The 18,424-nt window shown below is 37.0% G+C and overlaps 2 pseudogenes; both read right to left on the bottom strand.

Annotated features, from left to right (window-relative positions):
• Positions 1 to 889: 889 nt before the first annotated feature.
• LOC125282042 (uncharacterized) lies at positions 890 to 9,203 on the bottom strand (annotated as a pseudogene).
• A 6,036-nt stretch (positions 9,204 to 15,239) lies between these two features.
• On the bottom strand, positions 15,240 to 17,176 carry LOC113253637 (anaphase-promoting complex subunit 13-like; annotated as a pseudogene).
• Between the last annotated feature and the right edge of the window lie 1,248 nt (positions 17,177 to 18,424).

Genomic DNA, 18,424 nt, shown 5'->3' with positions numbered 1-18,424 from the left:
TTTTCTTGTGTTTTTTATTTTGGAGTAAAGAAAATTTTCCCAGAAGACAACCAGGGTACTTTGTTTCCACTTTGATTGTCAAGAAATGGTTTACATTGATATTCCTAAGCCAGGTAGTAGCAAAATGAAAGGGAAAGATCACCATGAATGACTTAGAATATCATTTGGGATGGAAGGGGTATATAGAGAACCAACTAAGAGAATCAACTACCTAGAGAATCAACTACTATGGCTATTACCATAGAGTAGCTATTTTCTTCCAATTAACCATGTATAAATTTTTATTGTATGATTGGATGCATTTTTTTAATAGAAGATAGCCTGTTGTAATAGAAAAGGTGGAGATCTAAAAATCAGAAATACTTGGGGCGCCTGGGTGGCACAGTAAGTTGAGTGTCCGACTCTTGGTTTCGGCTCAGGTCGTGATTTCAGGGTCATGAGATCCATCCCCCCACGACGGACTCCGTGCTCAGCCTGAGATTCTCAATCCCTTTCCCTCTGACCCTCCCGCTCGTGCTCTCTCTCTAGTAAATAAATAAATGTTTAAAAAAATCAGAAATACTCTATTCTAGTCACTCTGCTTCAAGTTTAGTATCTTTTATTCAACACCTTTAGTGATATGCTTTCTTAATTCATGTGTGATTTTTTAACCATCGCTAACTATATATATATTTATTTATATAAATATTCTTATTTATATATTTATATATTTTTATATTTATTTATATATTCATATATTTTAATATATATTATTTATACATATATGTGTATGTGTGTGTATATATATATATGTATATATATATATATGTATATATATATATATTATAGGTTGCCTAACACATCCAGAAGGAATAGTTGGATAATCAAACATATCAAATCAAACATATGATTATTTCAGTGGATAACTAGGAGTAATAGCAAGTGGTGCTACTCCCATTTCCAGCCCTCAATCCCTGGGTCTATAAATCATGGCTATCAGAGAAATAGCTCCATATAATGGATGCTGAGTCTGAGCACATAAGCCTTCTGGAGAAACTTGCTTTAGCCCTGTGAGGCATTACCACCTAGGTAGCTGGTGCTGTAACTGAGTCTTTAGAAGGTCATTTCACCTTTCTATCAATCCAGCTGCTTCAGAATGGTGGGGAACATGGTAAGACCTGTGAATTCCATGAGCACAGTTCCATGGTTGCATTTAATTTGCTATAAAGTGAATTCTTGATCAGAGTAATGTTGTGTGGAATATTATAATGGGGATAAGGCATTCTGTTAAGTTCACAGATGGCAGTTTTGATAGAAGCGTTGAATGCAGGGAAAGCAAACCCATATCCAGAGTAAATGTCTATCCCAATGTAATCAACTTGTTACCACGTAGTTGGCCAATCACTCCAGGAAATGGTATTATTTCAGGGGCCAAATCACACTCGGTGAGTGGAAGAGTCCATATTGCTGAGCCCAGGCATAACCTTCATCCCTGCCACCATCGCCATTTTTTCGTGAGCCCACTGAATGATAACAGGAGTGACTGGGAAAAGAGACTGGTATTCACAGGGCAGATCATTCCATTGAACAGATTATTAAAATCCTCCCCTGCTGAGGTCACCCTTTTGTGAGCACTCAAATGGAGCTCACACAGCTTAACATTTTTTTTGTCCACTCTGAGAAGTCAATTCACATACCTCTTCCCCAGATTTCTTTGTCATCGATTTTCATATTCTTTCCAATTCCCCGACTTTCCAGCTAACCCATTGGCCACAACCCACGAACTGATATTTAATGGCATATTTGGCCATTTCTCCTTCCAAGTATAGTGAACAACATGGGCACAGCCCGAAGTTCTGTTCAATGGGAGGATTTTCCTTTACCATTGTCTTACCTAGATTGTTTCAGAAAGTGGCTGTTGTGCAGTAGCTGTCCATTTTCAGGTGGTGTTTGTATATCATGCAGAACCATCTTTAAATCAGATCTAAGTCTTGTCTGATCTGATCATACTCCATGAGGCCATAAGTACAGGCTGGGGATAAGAAAGAAATGTAACAGGAGTGGGGACTCTGGGAAATTGGGCCAATTTTTCATGTTACCTGCTCATGTCTTCAGAGCCCACTCAACCTGATTATGCATGTATCATTTCATTTTGATCATAGAGTCTTAATATGCACACCCAACTTTATGGCCTGTGAGTCAGATAATACCCAGTTGATGATGAGTAGCTCAGGTCTCATAGTAACTTGGTGGTGTATAGTCATGCATTCAGTCTCTACCAAAGCCTGGTAGAGGCCAAGAGCTGTTTCTCAAGAAAAGAGTATTTATCTGCAGATGATGGCAGGCCTGGTTCTAAAATTCTCCTGTAGGGACCTCCCAAAGGCTCCAAGTAGCATCTCTGTCTGTCACTGATACTTCAAGCATCATTGGGTCTGCTGGATCATATGGCCCAGGTGACAGAGCACCACGCAAAGCAGGTGAACCTGTGACAGAGCCATCTCTTCTTTGCACACCTTCTAGCAGCTTTTCAGGGTGCTTTGTAGATAAGCTGGGGTAACTCACCTAAATGAGTAATAGGTTGGCTCCAAAATCCAAGAAGCCTACTAGATATCGTGCTGCCTCTTTCTTGGTTGTCCAAGGATTTGATGCAACAAATTTTCCTTCATGTTAGAAAGGATAGCTCCAACATGCCCCACACCACAAGACCCCTAGAAATTTCACCGCGTTAGAAGGCCCCTGAATTTTAGTTGTATTTATATCCCGCCTTCTGACATGCAAATTTCTTACCAATGAGAGTAGAGTAGTTGCTGCTTCTCCCTTATTAGGTCAAATCAGCATAATGTCACCAATGTAATGGACCGATGTGATATTTTACAGAAGAGAAAAACAATCAAAATCCCCCAAATGAAATTATGACATAGGAGTCAAGGGTTGATATATCCCTGAAGTCGTAGAGTGAAGATAAATTACTGGGCTTGCCAACTGCAAGCAAACTGCTTCTGGTAGACTTTATGGACAGGTATGGAGAAAAAATAACAGATCAATAACTACATACCCAGGCACCAAGGGATGTATTAATTTGCTCAATCAATGAAGCCACATCTGGTATAGCAGCTGCAAGTGGAGTCACCACCTGGCTAAGCTTATGATAGTCTACTGTCATTCTCTAGGATCCATCTGTCTTCTGCACAGGCCAAATAAGTGAGCTGAATAGGAATGTGGTGAGAATCACCACCCCTGCAATTTTCGAGGATTTAATGGTGGCACTAACAGCTACAATCCCATCAGGGAGATGGTGCTGCTTTTGATTTATTATTTCCCTAGGTAGAGGTAGTTATAATGGCTCTATCTGGCCTTTTCCATTATAATAGCCTTCCCTCCATAGGTCAGGGAACCAATGTAGGAATTCTGCCAGCTGCTAAATATGTCTGTGCCAATTATGCACTCTAGAACTGAGAAACTAACCACAGAATGGGTTCAGAGACCCACTAAGTCCACTGTGAGATAGACCTGAGCTAAAACTCCATTAATCACATGACACATAAGCTCGTACCCTGATTGGAGGTCCACAGTGACGCTGGGTCTCCTGGAATCAGTGTCAGATCAGAGCCAATGTCCAGTAGTCCCCTAAAGGTAAAATTATTTCCTTTTTGCCTGGTGTACAGTTACCCTGGTCCAAGGTCATAGATCTTTGGAGGAAAGCTGGAAGAAAGATTAATGGTTTCTATTTTCTGTAGTATACTGGGGTCCTTCCTCTAGGGTACCTGGTCTCCACATCATACAAGGGGTCTGGATCTGTAAACTGGTTCAAGTTTGAGAACTGTTTGAGGGGCCATGACTCTGTTTTTATGATTCAAGTTGGACTTTTGTTCATTTGACCTAGAACTTTTCTGCTTATACAGATAAGTGAGAATTTAGCAGGCTTCCTATCTATTTTACTTCTAGGAACAATATGATTAACTAGCCCAAGCCATATGTCTGCACGTGTCAGAGTAGTGACTGTTGCTTTGACTTTGTTTCCCAGTACAGTAACCATGCCCACCTGGCCTTTGATGATTGAGTGTCTCCACTGGGCCCCTGCCATTCTGAGATGCACCTACTCCCACTGCATTTAGGTTTTCCAATTGAGTGACTAATGTTTCCACTATAAGGTCTGGCCTACAGAGAAAAATGGATCACAGAGCACTTTAAGGATACTGGGGCCACTAATTATAATTTTAAGACACTTGTAAAACCTCTTTTGATTTTAAAGTAGGAAAAATACTAATTTTAGCATCAATGAAACATTGTAAATGATTTACCCTATTATTTTTCCACGTAAAATATCTTCTCTTAGATTCTGGTATTGACTAAAACAAGAAATTTTTCATCATAACAATCTAATTGAGGAATAACAATTTAAATGTCCTTATATTTAATTTAGTTCATATAAAAAATTCAGCAAAATCTCTAAGTCAGGGTACAAAGAAAAGCATTAAAATTCCTACTCCACAAACACAAAAAGTTTAAAGCTATACAGTTTTCATGAAGAGTATTTTGCTTTGTTTTGAGAGTACTAACAGTGTGGTGTTTAAGTAGTTGTAATTTTTAAATTTCTGATTAAAAAACAGCTGTTAATTTGGTTATTAGTTTTGAAGTTGATATTGGTTATTAATTTAACATAAAATTTGTGGAGTACTAAATATTTTTCTTCCATATACTGATACAAATCAGATGTCTTCATACATATCTCTACATTTGCTTATCAAGGGACATTTCATTGCTGACATAATTATATTAAAAAATATGAGACATACTACCCAATAAATAAATACATAATTAATTATTGGAAGCTTATGGAATATTTATTTATTTATTATTTTAAAGATTTTATTTATTTATTTGATGGAGAGAGAGAGAGCACAAGTAGGCAAAGTGGCAGACAGAGGGAGAGGGAGAAGCAGGCTCTCTGCTGAGCAGGGAGCCTGACATGGGGCTCCATCCCAGGACCTGAGATCATGACTTGAGCCGAAGGCAGCTGCTTAACCAACTGAGCCACCCAGGCACCCCAATGGAACATTTAATAGAATATTGGTATATAATCTAAAATGCATTCATATAAAATGCTAAAAGACTACATATAAGGCTAGTAACATTTTTGCTAAAGCTTTTTATTATATTCTGTAAAATTGCTTTATGTCCAGAAACTAAAAATGTATAAAAAAGGTGAAATTTGGGGTTGCTTGTACTGTTTAAGTGCCATTGCTCTAGGAAAAATTTATAAATGAAAAAGTCTAATGTTAAAGTCACTCTATCCTGTCACTTAGAAATACATAATTTGAATTTTTTCCTTTTCTCATGTTCTTACCTACCCCTAAACATTTTTGTGCTAGAGATATACTTATTAGTTTTATTAATTCTGAGTTTTATTAGTTCTAAGAAAATAATTTTTAGTGTCCAGCACAACAGATTCTGAAGATAAAATATTCATAAAAATATCTTTTTTTTCTTTTATCCATCTCTCTTCCTGCCCATCCACATTGCTATTGTTTATGTTTACACACCATTCACTTTGGCAGTATTTAACTAGTTTCTTTCTTTCTTTCTTTCTTTCTTTCTTTCTTTCTTTCTTTCTATTTATTTTTTAAAGATTTTATTTATTTATTTGACAGAGAGATACAGCGAGAGAGGGAACACAAGCAGGGGGAGTGGGAGAGGGAGAAGCAGGCTCCCAGCAGAGGAGCCTGATGTGGGGCTCGATCCCAGGACCCTGGGATCACGCCCTGAACTGAAGGCAGACAACGACTGAGCCACCCAGGTGCCCCTCTTTTTTTTTTAATTTTTAAAAATTTTCTTTGGGTAAATACCCAGTACTTCCATTACTGGATCCTACTGTAACTCTATTTATGACTTTTTGAGGAACCTCTATACTGTTTTCCACAGCGACTACACCAGTTTGCATCCCTACCAGCAGTGCATAAGAGTTCCTTAATGTCCACATCCTTGCTAAAACTTGTTATTTCTTGTGTTTTTTATTTTAGCCATTCTGACAGGTGTGAGGTGCTATCTCTTTGTGGTTTTGATTCATATTTCCCTGTAATTAGTGATATTGAGTATCTTTTCATTTATCTGTTGGCCATTTGTATGTCTTCTTCGGAAAAACGTTTATTCAGGTCCTCTGCACATTTTAATTGGATTATTTGATATTTTTTGGTATTGAGTCATATAAATTCTTTATATATTTTGGACATTAACCCCTTATTGGATGCATCATTTACAAATATCTTCTCCCATTCAGTATGTTGCTTTGTCCTTTTGTTGACGGTTTCCTTCACTGGGCAAAATAAAATATCTTTTTAATCCCTGAAAAGGAGTCACTTGAAGGAGCAGTAGTCCTATGAGCAGTAACCTCTGGTTTGAGTACTGGAGAAGTACTTCCATTAAGACAGTGCGAAGGATGCTTGGGTGACTCAGTCAGTTACATGCCTGCCTTCAGCTCCAGTCATGGTCCCAGGGTCCTGAGATCAAGTCCTACCCTGGGCTCCCTGTTCAGCAGGGAGCTTACTTCTCCCTCTGCCTGCTGCTCCCCCTGTTTGTGCTTGCATTCTCTTTCTCTGACAAAAAAAAAAAAAAAAAGAAAGTGTGAAGAAGTTGGTGAGTCCTTAGATATATACATACACAGACAGTACAAAACTGAATGAAATTGTCAAAAACCGTCCTTTCAGATTTTGTAAATTACTAAAGGCAGATAACAAATAGAATAGAGTATATTCTTGGAAAACTATTAGAGCTTTGGGTAAGATCAGCACTGTATGCCAACTTGTGCGAAGTTCCTCCCACCAATGCCTTCAGATTGGTTAGATCACAAAGGTGGAGGTTACAGGGGCGGGGATAAAAGATGGAAGAGAGCAGAACCTTTGCTTCTAGAAGAAGGCAACTGATTTGTGGTGGGACACAAAACCTTGCGGTGCTATCAGGTACAAGGGACAAACTTGGTAGAAAATTAGAATGAGAAAAAAAAAAAAAAAAACGCAGCCTTGTTGTCCTAAGATAAAAGTCCCAGTCAGGGTAAGCAGTTCCAGTTGGGGTAGGCAGACAAAAAAATAGCAGGAAGTTTCTGGAAATGAGAGCCACAGAAGAGATGAAAATGTTTGAACATAAGCTCTGCACAAACCACTGACCACTAATCTATGCAACCACTAGCAATCCAGGCTAAAGGGCAATAATAATATAAAGAAGAAGAAGAAAAGAAAACGCTAAGCAGAGACATCAGCAACTATCCACCATAAGGAGGACACAGTCTGCAGCTCCAGTCTAGGTTAAAACAAAACAAGTAAGAAAGAACAACAACGACAACAACAAAACCCAGAATACAGATATATTATATGCATTATAGTATCTAAGAGTTCCAGTTTTCAATTAAAAAGTTTAAGACGTGCAAAGAAACACAAAAATGTGACCCATACTCAAGAATAAATGCAGCCAATAGAAACTGACTATGCCAACACGGATGTTGGATTTGGTTGTCAAGGACCTCAAAGAAGTTATTACAAATACCTTCAAAGAGTTAAAGCAAGTTATAATAATAACTCCACAAATAGGAAATTTCAACAGAGAAAAAAAAAAAAACTGCTAAAAAAACCAAATAGGAATTCTGGAGTTAAAAAGCACAAAAACAAAAATGAAAAATTCAGAAGATTGATTCAGCAGTAGACATGATACTGCAGAAGAAAAATCAGTGCACTTGTGGAGTGATCAATAGAAATTAGTCAATTCATAAAACAGAGAAAAGAGATTGAAGTAAAATCAACAAAGCTTCAGTGACCCATGTAACAATTGTAAGCATTATGACACAGATGTAACGGGAGCCTAGAAGGACAGAAAAAAGAAAGGCACTGAAGAAACTATTTGAATAAACAATGGCTAAAGACTTCCTGAATTTGATTTTGAAAGCACATTATTCCAAAGAATTTCTGTAAACTCTCCGACCCACAAGGAGGTGGCAAATAATTCCTCCTGCCTTAAGTGTAGGCTACCTGTAGCGATGTTCTTCCAAGGCACACAAAGGGAGGGGGGGAGATTAACTTCACAGTGGAGAAACTTTGCAAACATTACCTAAACCCAGGTGATCAAGGTTAATATCAACAGTGACAAATGACATTGATAATTTATACCCTTAATACAATTTGATAAGAATGGTAATTTATCTCCGTACTCTTTCTCCACAAGCTGTATTATTCCAGTCTAATCATGGGAAAAGCATCAGACAAATCTCATCTGAAGGACATTTTACAAAATATCTGATCAGTAACTCTTGAAAATGCCAGTCATCAAAAACAAGAAAAGCCTAAGAAATTGTCAAAACAAAAAAGTCTGAAGGAGACATAACTGCTAAAAGTAATATAGTATCTTAAATAGGAGATAACCAAAGAACGTTAAAGAAAAACTGAGGAAATCTGAATAAATTTTGGACTTCAGTTAATAATAATGTGTCAATATTGGTTCATTAATTGTGACAAATGCACCATATAAGATGTTAATAATAAGGGAAACTGTGGGCTGTAGGAAAAGAAAAATTCTTCCTCTGTCCTTCAAGGTCTTCCAACTGGACTAATAATTACATTTAAATGAGACAAATTAATAGAAGAAAAAACCCCGATGTTTTTCTATGTGCACACAGAGGCTCAATAATGAAATTGAGACCCAGAAAAACGAGCAAGGCAGGATTTCTTACCGTGTTTGGCAACGAGACAATAAATTTGTGAGAAATTGACAGGATAAAGAAAATAGGTGTTTGGGAGCTTTAATTAGTAGGGAATTCTAGGCAGAATTTCAGCTGAGGTAGAAAAAACACAACGTTTTATTTCTACACCTTTCTCAGCTTTTAAGTTTCTATCTCTGGTGATAAGGATCCATTTTTACTTATTAGGACATGGGGGGTATTTTTCATATGAGAGATTTATTTCCTGCTTTCACAGGGACAGAGGAAGGTCTGAGTGTTTTTGCATTGATGGTTTCTTAAGTAACTTTTATTAAAATAATCGATATGTCAAGGTGGTACATTTTGGAGCGGCCTGTCCTTGGCCCCTATAGTGCTATTTGAGAATTCTCTGTACTCTCTTCCTAATACCTTTTTCAATGTAAAACTGGTCTAAAATTAAAAGTTCATTTTAAAGTGGAGGAAAAAATTGATCTACAGATCCAAGCATCTCAAACACTTCCAGGTAGGACTCAGTGATCCGCATCATGACAATTACATTCAAACTGCGGAATGACAAAGATAAAATGTTGATAGCAGCAAAAGAAAAAAGAAATTTCATTACATATAAGGGAATAGGAAGTGATTAACAGCTATTAAAGATTTTATAGGTAGAAAAACTATCTTCATAATTGGTGTTCTTAAATTTAAAGTAGTAAAATAGGTTAACTGAAAACACTCATATTACTTGTGCCAAGAAGGAAAAGACCTAATAATGAGCCTTAATCCCAAAGTAGTTTTAGAAGTTATTTATTCTCTTAATAAACCTTTCAAACCTTGGGTTTGTAATATTTTTTTTCTTTAAAAATTTTGCCCTCTTCACGATATGTCTTCAACTAGTTTGACATAGGAATAAATATACCTTAAGGATAAATAATCACTCTTTTAAGATATTACTCTATTATATTTCTCCCAGTTCAATAATTTTTTGCAGTTCATTTTTATTCAGACAAATGTAGATAAAGGAAAAGAAAAAGTAGAAATCAATTTACCCAGCTTGTATTGTGCAGATAATAGAGAATCATTAGGGTTCTTTAGAGCAAAGAACGATAAGATAACAGATGTACTGTGGGGAGATTAGTCTAGTAGTCTGTGTATATGGGATAAATTAATGAGAATCAGTTAATAGATATCTGTTAAGAAGTAATTTTGTGACAATAACAGAATGACCTGATCTGTACAGACAGATTGAATTAGAAGGAATAACAGATGTTTTATTGAATTCAAAAAATGGGGTAGAGAATGCTTAGACCAAAGTAAAAAAGAGAGTGAGTGATAGGAAAAGTGGGAAACTGGGTACAGATATTACTATGCAAAATTCTCTGTGATTTGACCTCAAATAACCCCTCTTGCCCATCCTTATTCTTTACTTGGCTCCTACCAAACAGAATTATGTGCTGTTTTGTAATTATGTCATGAACTTGTCATCTCTAAGGACATTTACTTGAGACATTCCTTACACTTTTGAGTGCACAGTACTGCTATATTTAACTGGGTCATTCATTCTTTTAATAACAATAAATAAGTACTTATTAAGTTGCTATTTGAAAGGATAGTACTATATTCTATGGCTGACAGCTTAGTAGGGAAATGAACTCATAAACAAATGATTTTGGTAGATTATGGCCAGTGAATCATAAAGGTGTGTAACACTTAGTGCAAAAGCACCTTTGCTGTTATGGTAGGTGGGCAAGGACAAGTGAACCTGGAGATACAGAAAAAGAATAGGGAGAGTCGGCTTCAATAAAAATAAGTTAGATTTTATCCTTCAAAGCCCATTTTTCTGAATTTGACTGATAACAAATATCACCAAGGCTACTTAAGAATATGTCTTTCACAAAGATTGTGTGTTGAAGGGCCTTTGAAGAATTTTAAACAAGGAAAACTATATAACCAAATTTGGATGTCAGAAAATTGTTTGGCAGATTTATAGGAAGAATTGAGAGGGTATTGACTTTAGAAGCAGATGGAATAGTTAGGAGAAGTGATTTAGGCATCTAGAATTGTAGGACTGCAGATAAAAGGTGAAGATTTTTACAAAATATGAGGAATCCTAATGGCACCAGCTCATTGAGAATTTCACTGGCTATTTTTAGGTAGAAGGCATCTCTTTCTTGAATTATTTCATCCTGCTTATGTACCTTAAAACATATTGCTGCGAATGATCATTTGTCTGCGTTTTGCATCACAACCATCTTCCAGACACACACACACACACACGCACACACACACACATGCACACGCACATGCACACACACGCACATGCACACGCACACACATGCACACACGCGCGTGAGCACACACATGCACACACGTACACACATGCACACACGTGCGCGCGCACATGCACACACACGCACACATGCACATGCACACACACATGCACACATACACGCACGAGCACTCACACATGCACACACATGTACACACACGTGCGCACAGACGCGTGCGCGCACACACATACACACACATACACGCGCGGGCACACACACATGCACACACGTACACACATGCACAGACGTGCGCGCACACGCGTGCGCACACACACACATGCACACACACACACACATGCATGTCTCTGTGCTTCTGCACAAACACACCTGTGTGTATTACTTTATAATTACTTTATGGATGTAAAATCAAATTTATCCAGAAATTAAGTGTTGTATCAAATTGCTGCTCAACTGCTATTTAGTGAGTATTTGAATTAACTAAACCTACATGATTATAAGGGTAGCTATTAAAAGAAAACTTTGATTGAGGTTAGGTCTGTCTAATAGGCTGGAATTCAGCTTCAGGGCTCTGGCTGAGTCACTATTCTTTTTTAACCGTTTTACCCTTTTTTCCCAAGTGCAAAATGGGAATAATAATGGTTACCTGCCTCAAAGGGGTGTTGTGAGGACTAGCTAGTTGACAGTTTTAAACTATTTTGAAGATGGAATGTACTATAAATGCTCCAAGGAAAGTTTTTAAAAGCACGATGGAATAAAACCCTTGAACCATAGCATTAGGAAAGTTAGTATGTCTTTTAGGCTGGCAATCTTCAACCGATAAAGAATTCTATGGGAAATTAACTCCACAACATTCTTTATTTTCTTGCCTCTTTTTTCTTTTGTAGCTTATATCTGGCTAGTGACTCAATTCAACAGGAAAGTTCCAGTTATGCCATATTTTGAAATAGATGTTACTCATAAAGAAAGAAATGCAATGAAGATTATAAAATGGTCATTAATCACACTGGAAAATGTGTTTTTTTTCAATATAGCGCTATATTCAGAATTCACCAGAACTATTTTAAAATTCACTTTATCATTAGAATTCGAGGGTATTTTGAAGTTGCCTAGATGCAAATGTTCATTTTTGTGTGGAAATATACTTCAATAATTTTCCTAAAACATAAATATCAGAACTAGGTCAGAACTTCATTTTTCAAAACAATTGCTTGTTGTTTTTTTCTAAATGCCAAGTGGCATATTCAAAACTCTGAGAAAGAAATTGTTTCCTCTAGTCCTTATTAAGAATATTTACACATTTACATACCCTATTTTAAAAACAAAAATCTGCATGCATATAGATTAAAACGGAAGAACTGCTCACTGGGCAATTTTTGTGAGATAAATGGGACATCATAACCAAGTTCACGTGTGCTTTAACAAAGCTGAGGCACATTCTCACTAGTCTACATACGAGAATTTAGGATATGAGCCAGTGAATCTGATTTTCAGTCTTTACTAAAAACGAGCAAACAAAAACTAAGATTAACAACAACAAAACCCAGCTTCCTATGAGATATCATTCAGCCTCGTGAAAGGAAGACGTCCTCCTGTTTGCAACAACATGGATGCAGCTTGCGGGCCTTAAGCTAAGTGAAATAAGCCAGACACAGAAAGACAAATACTTCATGGTATCACTTATATCTGGAATCTAAAAAAAAAAAAAATCAAATTCAAAGAAACAGAGTAGAAAGTGGTTGCCAAGGGCTGAGGGACGGTGAGGAAAATAGGGAGAGATTGGGAAAAGGGTGCACTTTCAGCTATGAAATGACTGAAGTTTGAACTAATGCATAACACGCTGACTATAGTTGATAACACTATATTGTAAAATGGAAATTTGCTAAGACAGTAGCCTTAAGTATTCTCTCGCACAAACACAAACATAAATACATGAAGTGATGGATGTTTAATTAACTTAATGGAGAGATTCCTTTCACAATATGTGCATATATTAAATAATCATGATGTACATATTAAATATCTTACAATTTTGCCAATTGCACCTCGTAGGGGACAAAGGCTAAAATGTGCTGCACCAAGTGTCCCCCAAAACGTGCCACCTTGGCATATTGATTATTTAAATAAAAGTTACTTAAGAGACAGCCTGTGCAAGAAAGACACTCAGAATGCCCTCAATCCCGCTGAAAGCAGGGAATAATCTCCATTTGTGAAAGGTACTTTTCCTGGACAATGAGGTACAGAAACATCTTTATCACCAGAGATAGGAAACTCAGGACCTAGAAGGCTGTATAAACAACACCTTTTTTTTACTAATTTACCACTCCAGCCCAAATTCTGTTTAGAATTTCTTGTTAATTGAAGCCCACAAAGTTGCGTTTTCTTTGCCCTGTCAATTCTTTACAGATTTATTGTCTCTTTATCTAAAAAGTATAGAAACTGTCTGCTTTGGTAATTCCTTTAGTTCTCAATTTCATTATTTGGTCCCTGTGCTCACGTAATAAAACCTTGTTGTTGTTGTTGTTGTTGTTGTTGTTGTTTTCCTCATGTTAATCTGCTTCATATAAATTTAATTATTAGTCCAGCCGGAAGAATTTCAAGGGTCATAGAAGAATTTTTTCCTTCCCTTTAACCTCAATAAACCTGCATTAAAAAAAAAAGTTGAAAGTCAGGGAACTGAAAAAAATCTACATTTTGTAAGTGGAGAGCAGTCAGGATATACAAAGACTCAGTGGCATAACTATACCAGACTTGAGCTAGGTATCCTAGGTATAGAATCTAGAGAATCAGGTAAATAGGATGCAAGGCTGTTGAGCATTTCTGTGTTGTTCACCACCGTATTTCTAGTCCCTAGAATGGTTTCATCCTATAGTAGGAGCTCAGTAAGTATTTGTTGACTCAATAAATAAAAGGAATATGGATTCGTAACTTGAAGTGGTAAGCAGTATAGATCAATTGTAGCTCCTTAAACAGCAGAGTGCCAGGATGAAATGTGTTTGGAAAGCTTATTTTGGGGGTGGTTATGTGAGGTGACACTAGAGGAATAATCACGTAGCAATGTTGATGGAACCATGTCTATGGAAGATTGCTTGACTCAGCCATGTTTCGAACATCCCATCATCTATGCTTTCAAATGCAAGAAAATCCAACATTACAAATACTATCAATTGAATCAATCTGACATTTATGCCTTATGATATCTTGCTGAGCTATCACAGAATTTGCATTATACATAAGCAGTGAACCAAGAAGGAAAGGCTTTGTATCCACTACATTTGCCAGCAAAGCTGTATAAAACAAATCCATTCTACATTTGTATTAAAGTTGACATCAGTGTGCCTGTGCCTGCGGAAAATGGGGGACCAAAAATGAACAGGCGTTTGCTCTTGAATTTTATTTTATTTATTTATTTTTCAGTGTTTTGGGTTTTTTAGTGAGGGATGCAGAAAGATAAGCCAGGACACCTTTCCAGAGTTCACAACGTAGGTAAGAAAACAAGAGATACCACTTAACAGAGGCAAATAATTCCAGGAGATAAATATTCATGAATGTGTTTTTCAAAATAAAAGTCCCTATACAAATGTGTAACTAAATACTGACTTTGTGGTGTTTCTGTTATATCTGAAAGGGCTTTCAGAAATCGAAATCTTGTTATCGGGTAAAACTAGTGGCCCAGGTGGCCAAAGGTCCTTTCCGGTGGCACCAAATTAACTTGTAGGGAGAGCAGAGCTAATTGCCAGATAACTTTTAATCTGTGAATTTATCCAAAGTTTGAAAACACCATGGGAAATCTTAGGAATCCCAGCAATCAGTGAATGGGTTCTCCACATACCTGCAGGTGCTACACGTCGCCACTCAGAATCTCCTCAGAGTGGCAGCATATGAGAAGTTAACAATCTCCTTCCTTCTGACTTCCTCTGTCTTTGTCCTTCCTTCTCGTATCTTCAATCACCTGTGTCACAGGACAAATATAAGTATTTGGGAAGAGTTAGACCCTGATACTAAAGCAGAATCAGAATTAAAGCCAAATGTTTAACCAGTTACGTTCAAACACAAGCTAGTGAATGAAGAACTTTAGGTTCAAGTGACCAAATATTCTGCATGCCTGAAAAATCTCAATCGTTTCTCATTCTGGTGAGTATTTTCACATTGCACTGTGCTGCCACAAATTAAGTGCGTGTATATTTTTCAGTGTGGATTTATCTCTGACAGATCTGAAATAGGAGACTGGAAGAAAATATTTTGTATCTGTGTATTTTTAAAATACCCATCCATGAAAAAGGAGCCAGGTGTTAGTATCCTATGGGGGGAAGTTTCTCATGGAGTTACTATAAGGCTGAGTTGGTTCACTCCATTTCTTGTTCTTTAACAGATTCTGGGGTGCCACCATTGTCCTGTTCAGGTTCAGGGAGCTCATTCAGTGGTATTGCAACAGCCTTGTACGGCAGCTTGTCTTCTCACCAAGCACCATCAATCAAATCCAAGATCCCTCCATCTCTCAGTACTTCACTGTCCGTTCTCCTGCAGCTAAACTTGTCGGATCAGTGCTGGACCCAGCGTTGCACCCTGCACTTGAATTTTAATCTTAAAGTGAACAAAAATAAAGCCAAGACAAATGGCAAAAAGAATGAAACAAATATTTTTCACTTTTATTATAAATATGCTTGTCAACATAGTCTGATTTTGAAAACATCAAGAAGCAAGAAGGTTAATTTTTAAGTATTTGGTTTAATGATTAAGAAAGAGTTAATAAAGAATTACTTTCTACTTACTCTAGCTTCATTTCATTTTGGTTTCACTAAATAAGTTTGGAGTTGTGATAATCGAGATGTCCTAATTTAATTATCATTGTTATGAGTAAAAATACTGTGAATACTATTATTATATTAGCCATAATTTATTTTATTAGTATAATAATGTACAATATATACATTATAAAATGTATAATAGTAATGCATTTCACTAACATTTGTAGAAGTCTTTATTTTCACTTACATTATTTCAACTAGCCACAATAGGCAAGTGTTTGGATGGTGCACATATTATTATCTTTCTTTTATATTGGAGAATCTAGCAATCAGAAATACTAGATAACTCCAGGTCACCCAGTCATTATACAACTGGAGTCTTTTATGCCTTATTTCTTTTACTCCACCCCACTGGTATTCTTCCTGCTGCTTTCTTTCACTAGGGACTTCTTTTTTTTCTTTAATCTCTGGCCAAAATTAAAATTTATCATTGAAATACTTAACTTGTCCAAATTCATGATTGACCTTGTTGAGAATAAAACATTTCGTCTAAGCTTACAAGACGAAATTCAACTTTATTTTCAACTTGGTAACAGAATAACTATAATAGATAATTATTATCTGGCAAAATATATACACTAGAATATAGCGATCAATATTCTCACTCTTGTGATAAAAGGGAATTTAGAAGCAAGGAGGATCAACTGCATAATTTTCAAGAGTTTTTCTGGATGCCATATTTTCAATCTACGTATATCTGTAAGTCTTTGCATAGGTGGTTCTGTGCTTTCTTAACTAACAAATTGAGACAATTAATGTTCAATAAATAATGTGCTACTCTAGAGAGAAGTTCTTTTCCTCACTCTTCATCTATTTGAGTAATTAATATCATTACCCAATATTAGCTCCTAACACAAGGATTTCAAAAAATATTGTTTACTATACAATAGAATTGTCACTCTCAAGTATTAGAGTTTGATCACTACACAGCGGTAAAAAATGACAACAATTAGCTTCTACCCAAATAATAAGCTTCCCTTTCCTGAAATAACAGAAATAATACAAACATCTTGAGCTAAATTATTAAATTATCATAAACAGAGTCATGTCAGAGACAGGGGAAAATCATTCTAAAGGCATGAAATTACTCTAGCAAGAATTGACTAAAACCTCATTAAAGTAATTAACATAATTAAGAAAAAATATTTCTTTAATGAGGACTCTGCTTGAATCTGGAAACATCAGGAAAGCATATTTTGCACATTTTTATTTAACCACCAAAATACCTGTTGTCTGGTCTTAATAAGCAGAAAAACCCATGTTTTGGATATGAATGAATCAGGTTGTCTCAGTAGAATGATACTTCTACACTTTCAGATCACAGCGACTTTCCTTTTTTCCTGATTCTGTGCTTACCAAACACATTTCTGATTGTAATTTGACTTGTAGACTAGCGCGTGTTCCGAGAGTGTCTTCGTCATATTTGGGCCTTTAGTATAGCTTGCTGAAGGAGAGAAAATGTGCTGATCTACCTTTAAGTTCGGGCATTAAACATCTGTCTCTGGGGGCTTGCTTAATATGAGCCTGCTCTCATGAGACAAATCTATTCTTAGTGTGTTGATACATTCAGTCCTTATGCTTGCCTCGGCAAAGGAACCGACTCCAGGCAGCTGCAGTGAACTCTCAGAAATGATGAGGGCAGATGAGGCATCCTGAAGAGAGCCGATGCCTTTCTGGCCACTCACATGCCTAAAGCAACTTTTATTTTAACTTCAGTATCCAGCATTTGCTATCTTTTCAGAATTGTGATTATAGCTCCCGAGAATTCAGGGGCGCCTGGGTGGCTCAGTCGGTTAAGCATCTGCCTTGTGCTCAGGTCATGATCCCAGGGGGATCCCGTGGGATCGAGCCCCATGATGGGCTGAGCATCAGCTGGGAGGCTGCTTCTCCCTCTCCCTCTGTACCTATGCCCACTTGTGCTCTCTTTCTCAAATAAATAAAATCTTAAAAAAAAAAAATAGCTCCTGAGAATTCAGAGTTAGAAAACTTGAGCCTTTTCCAAGGAACTTGAAACCTCATTTATGAAATAATTTTATTCTTGTTCTAAGAAAGGCAATGACTGAGAATTCTAAGTATGAAGGACCACAGGGTGTTAAAATTATAATATCATCATGACAGGAACGGAGTGCCAATTCCTTTATTTTACATATCCATATGTAGGAAGAAAGCTTTGCCCATTTTATAACCATGCAGTGTCCAGGGTGATTATTTTAAATCATATTTGGTAAGTTCTCTCTTTAAAAAACCCTTCAAATGGCCTCTTCTACTCCACTTAGAACAAAATGTGTTACATTAAGCATGGGCTTGCATCCGTCTTTGCTTGTCTGCACCCACATCTCCCACTGTTCTAAACCTTTCTAACCCTCCTCTGGTAAAAATGACTTTTTCCAGTGTTGGGTCAGGTTTCCTGGAAATAGACTCGGAGAGAGAGAGACACATGCTTTGGAGGTTTATTGGAGCCGGAAGGAAGTAAAGGAAGCAAAAGGTAGGGCAACAGAAGTTGAACAGGGATACATTTAACACCAAAGCCTAAGGTGGTCCAAACGGGAGCTCTAGAGCTCGAAAGGCCCTTCAGAGTGGTGCCAGATTGAGGCTAGAGGCGCAGGCCTGTGCCTCCATCCTGAAGGGGAAACCTAGATAGTGCCTCATAGCATCTACTCTGGTTTTTC

Source organism: Ursus arctos, unplaced genomic scaffold, assembly GCF_023065955.2.
Source record: "Ursus arctos isolate Adak ecotype North America unplaced genomic scaffold, UrsArc2.0 scaffold_20, whole genome shotgun sequence".
Lineage (NCBI taxonomy): Eukaryota > Metazoa > Chordata > Mammalia > Carnivora > Ursidae > Ursus > Ursus arctos.
This window is presented reverse-complemented; position numbering and strand designations above follow the sequence as displayed.